Here is a 5,319-nt window from a genome sequence, read left to right on the forward strand (position 1 = left end):
TGGGATACCTACCTTATGCAAACCCAAAGAGGAAGGGGGTCTGGGAATAAGAAGACTTAGAGACACAAACAAGGCTTTACTTGGTAAATTGGTTTGGAGAATGAAGCATGAAAGGTCTGCAGCCTGCGCTTTCCTCAGAGCTCGCTTTGTTAAGAAGGAGGGTCTCTTCAATAAGGGATGCCGCCATTCATCGATTGCTATGTGAGTTAGAAAAATGTGAGACTTTGTGAAGGATAACGAGAGATGGATTATTGGGAATGGTAATCTAGAAAATTTCTGGAAAGATAAATGGTGGGGACCAAAATCAATCCTAGAAGCAATTTAGAACATTGACCTATCTTCATTTCTACTTCCTCTAAGGTTGGCGACTTTATCAGAGAAGGAGAATGGGCTCTACCTGAGGTTAACTTAGATCATCTCTACTCTATATTTAAGGCGATAAAAGAAATTAAGATTCCCAACGATCAATTTGATGATGCTTGCATTTGGCAATTAACCTAACCCCCTCAGGTTTGTTCTCAACTGCTTCTGAATGGGAGGATATTAGAAGTAGATTCCCAAATGTTTATTGGTCATCTATGGTTTGGTGTAAAGGGATGCCGCCTAGGTACTCTACCATAGGTTGGCGTCTGGTTTATAGCAAACTTCCCACAGATGAGAAAATCAGAAAAAAAGGAATTCAATTGGCTTCAAGATGCACTCTCTGTGGCCAGGCGGAAGAGGCCATTGACCATATTTTCCTCAATTGCTCATATTCGATGGAAATTTGGGGAAGGTTCCTAAATTGCTTCAATGTGCTTTGGCCAGGGCCTCAGACAATTGAAGAGATGATTAAATGGTGGAAGAGAAAGATGAGATTCATTAGTATTAAGAAACCATGACTGATGGGTTTCCTTATTATTGTGGTGCACATCTGGTGGGAAAGGAATAGCTGACGATTTGAGGATAAAATTCGAAGTGCTGCATATGTGTATGAATACATTCACCAAGAGCTTAGTCTCTGTGTAGGGAAGTTCAAGGGAGAAGTGAAAACGATAAATGATGTTATTTGTTGTAGGAAACTTGGAATAGAGGTTGTAAATGCTAGCGCCACAATTCCTCTTGAAGTGCACTGGTGCAATGAACTGGATTAAAGTCAATGTTGATGGGAGTACTTTGGGAAACCCAGGTAGAGCAGGGGCAGGAGGTGTCCTCCGTGACAGTGAAGGCCATGTTCGCAATTCTTTTAGCACCTTCTTGGGCATAAAGCAGATCTATGAGGCAGAGTTTGAGGCGGTCATGGAAGGTATTTGGATGGCAGTGCAATCCAATGCTAGAGGATTGTGGATGGAGTCCGACTCTGCAGCGGTGGTTATGGCGATTCAGACCAACCAGATCCCATGGTTTATTCGTCAGAGGTGGAATTTTGCCCTTCCATTATTAGAGAATATTCTGTGGAAGATTTGGCACTGCTTCCAAGAGGCTAACACTATAGCTGACTATTTTGCTAAGAAGGCTTCTAAGTCGGGTATCTCTAAGACTGCGATGTCCTTCCCGAGTCATATTACTATTGACCTGGAGAATGATGCGATGGACAGGCATTGATTTAGATTTTGCAAGGGCGCTGCTTGCTTTCTTTGCTGATGGCCATGCCGAAGGTGGAGTCTATGAATTGCCCTAGTGGGGTTTGCTTTGTCGTTGTATTTCTTTTATGATGTATTTTGCTTCCTTCTAATAAAATTATCCTTTTAGCAAAAAAAGATAATCAAAACGATTTTTCAGTTATGAAAATTGTTAAAGAGAATATCTATAAGAAGATTGACATTCATTTTAGATACATGCACCATTTGTTTTATGTGTCCCAATAGGACCTAGATGGTAGGAATTGAAACCATCTCACCTACTCCGATGAGATGATTCTAGCCCTAAAAGGTCATAATCAATTAAGACTCCCTCCTGATTACCAATAATTGTCAGAAAATTTAATCCTTTCGGAGCCAAATTGTATGGTGGGGGCATAGACTAGCGATCAATTTATGAAAGTCCAAGCAAACTCAAGCCAATTTGAAAGAAATTAATTTTTTACGGCAGTCAATTCATTGGTCAAGGCTTGAATTCAAAGTCAAGAGGGGGAAACCAAGTCCAAGTCCAAGATAATTTATTGCACCACCCGCTAACTTCAAATACAATTACTCAATTGATACCCGACCTGGTCAAGAACAAATGAAAGAAAGCTCTATAAATATATTAATGATTTGAGTGCCTTCAAGTTGTTAGCTTCAGAGTTTCAATCAACATGAAGAGTGTCATGAGGCCAATCTCTCTCATCTCTCTATTAATTTTTCTATTAGTTATTTCTAGTATTTTTGCAGTCCAAGCAAGATCCATTTGTGGTAATCTACTTTCTGATTTCATCTCTTAATTTAAGGTGATTTTTTCCCCCTTTTCGAATTGGAAAATAATGGAGTTCTTGTTATTTAAATCTACTTGCAGAGCATCCATGTAAGGGCTTCAAGCTGATTGCAGACCGAGTCCCAAATCTCACTCCAGCTCCACAAGGAAGAGTGAGCAACCCTATCCCCCGTTAATAGGAACTTTCACCTCCAGCATCTTGCTTCCTTCTTCCCCACCCCATCCCTCCCCAGAAAAAAAGGATGCCTAAAATCCTCTATAGTCAGAGATTGTTTCCAATGGATGTCTAAATAAATAAGAGGTGTGTGTATCTAGATATATTCTCTATGTCTATTGTTCAATACAACTGCATGTACTGTGGATCTTAGACTCCATGAGGTTGCCAGAACCATAGAAAATAAAATCTTAAAACTAAATTTGTTTCTACACAATCTGTCATTGGTCTCGGAAATATACTGTAATAAAATAATTTTCTACCAAAAAAAAAAAAAAAACCAAGGTGCCTTTTGATATTAAATAGAATTTTAACTGCCTTTATATGCCGTTTATCTTTCTCTTGCAAGAAATTTCGACCGGATATTATTTTTCTGTGAGACTAAGTGTCCTGACCATGCTCATCTCCCTCTCCCTTCAGCCTTGAATGTATATTCTAGGAAGTGGTTTATCAATAGTGAAGGAGCTAGGAGGGGAAAAGGTGGTATGCTTCTCCTTTCTTCTAACTCGGTTTCCATTTCTCATGTTGATATCTTTTCACACTTTATGTCTGCATATATCCATGATGCTTCTTGGGGTAAGTGGTGCCTCATTTGTCTTTATGTGTCTCCCCTCGAAAAATCTAGGTCCATTGCTGGCACACCCTATCCCATTTTCTTTCCTCGTTAACTATCCCATTTGTTTTAATTGGAGATTTTAATGAACTTCTTTCCCCTTGTGACAAAATTGGCGGTTCTTTGTTTCACACAACTCCTGCATCTACCTCTTTGAGAGATATTATTTCTTTGTTTGATCAATTCGAAATCCAACACCATGGTTCTCAGTTTACTTGGTCCAACAAACAAAAGCCTCCCAATTACGTTCGGGAAGTCATGGATTGATGTTTTGTAATACATCTTGGTTTTCGCTTTTCCCGTCCACTTTTATTAATAAACTGTCTTCTACAGGGTCTGACCAAAATCTTATGGTTCTTAACTTATATGGCTCTCGACCCATGTTTAAGAAACTATTCCATTTTTAGGATGCATGGACTTTCCATCTTGACTTTGTTTCCTTTTGTATTTCTGATTGGGATCTTTCTCCTCAAACTAATTTGGTTTGCAAACTTTCAAACTTTGGCCGTCTGCTATCTTAATGGAATAAGACTATCTTTGGACATATTAATACCATTAAAAACAGGTTTTTCTATAATTATGGTTGCTTGGAAGATTTAAATCCCTCTTCATTCAACCCGAATGGCTTAAATCAAGGGTGTCAATTGGGGAATTGGAACTCAATACCGAAATCGATATTGAGCCGGATTAACCAAGTCGAATCGAACCAAATTAATTTGGTTCAAATTCGGTTTGAGTATGCTCCTCGGTTCAGTTCGGTTTCGATTTCAGGTGTAAGAACCGTCAGTGTCTTAAAACCCACCCCCCCCCCAAAAAAAAAAAAAAAAAAAAAAAAAAAAAAAGCCCTAGTATAGTGGTATCATTAAGACTCATGTGGGATTTTTTCAATATTCAATTTTGAAAATTCAAGAGTGTTTTTTGCAAGCTCTTTTTTTTTAGGTGGTAAGTGTTTTTTACAATTTATCATCACATATTTAAGTGCTAAGACAATTTTGGAGTTAACAATGGCCATAAGGCCCATAACTTGAGTCCATTATGGCCTTTGGTCTATCACAGTCATAGTTCAATAGTAGAACCGTTTTCATAACCGAATTAAAATCGAAGTACAAAATCGAATTAAAATTGCATATCAGAACCAAATTGAAACCGAAACCGAATCGAGCCGAATTGAATCGGCTTGAGTATCTAAATATGGAACCGAGTCGGTTCTTGGTTCGGTTATGATTCACCTTACAATCATTTGGAACCGAACTGAAATCGAACCGAATAACCGAAACTGAACTGATTACACCCTTGTAAGAATGACTCTCTAGTCAAGTAGGGAAGCTCATATTATGATGCATCCCTCGGGTTAAGTAGAGAAACCTACTTGTAAGTCTCTCTCTAGCTTTGTCCCCTTTCTTTTACTTTATTTTTATTTCAGCATTTTTTTTTTCCATCATTGATTTTTAATTGCGTGGGATGTTTATTTTCAGATATTTATTTATTTAAAAGCCAAAGCTTGCGTTTTTGCGTTTGGTCGGATGTTTGTCTTTCTGTTCACAATTTCTTTCTACATGGTTGCGTACCTATTGGTATGAATCACACTTTACTTTGTCTTATTCCTAAGAAGGATGAGGCATCAACAATTGACGATTTCAGACCGATTAGCTTGTGTAATATAACCTACAAATTTCTAGCGAAGATTTTGGTTAATCGGTTAAAAAAGTTTCTCCCATCTTTTATCTCCCTGTTTCAAGTAGCTTTTTTGCTTGGCAGGCAGGTTTCGGACAATATTATCTTAGCTCATGAAAATTTTCACTTCTTAGGAGAAAAAAGAAATCTTGAAAATTGGGATATTTGGGTATCCAAATTGATATGTCCAATGCCTATGATAGGCTGGAAGGGGCCTGCTTACGAGACTGTTTGATTTCTTAGGGTTTGGGAACAAGTGGTGCGACTTGCTCTATCATCTTATGTGTCTTGTTTCCTATTCTATTAAGCTGGAAGGGTCGTCCTTCGAACACTTTGTGCCATCACGGTGTGTTAAACAAGGCTGCCCTCTGAGCCCCTACTTGTTATTTCTGTGATGAAAGTTCAATCCCATCTCTTCTCTACTCTT

At 38.4% G+C, this 5,319-nt stretch overlaps 1 long non-coding RNA gene across 1 annotated transcript; it reads left to right on the top strand.

The window, feature by feature from the left end:
• Positions 1-2,199: 2,199 nt before the first annotated feature.
• Positions 2,200-2,718, top strand: LOC122081101. Its single transcript, XR_006141003.1, has 2 exons — positions 2,200-2,372; positions 2,473-2,718. It is a non-coding gene; the product is annotated as an uncharacterized LOC122081101 (long non-coding RNA).
• Positions 2,719-5,319: the final 2,601 nt, after the last annotated feature.

Source organism: Macadamia integrifolia, chromosome 6, assembly GCF_013358625.1.
Source record: "Macadamia integrifolia cultivar HAES 741 chromosome 6, SCU_Mint_v3, whole genome shotgun sequence".
Classification (NCBI taxonomy): domain Eukaryota; kingdom Viridiplantae; phylum Streptophyta; class Magnoliopsida; order Proteales; family Proteaceae; genus Macadamia; species Macadamia integrifolia.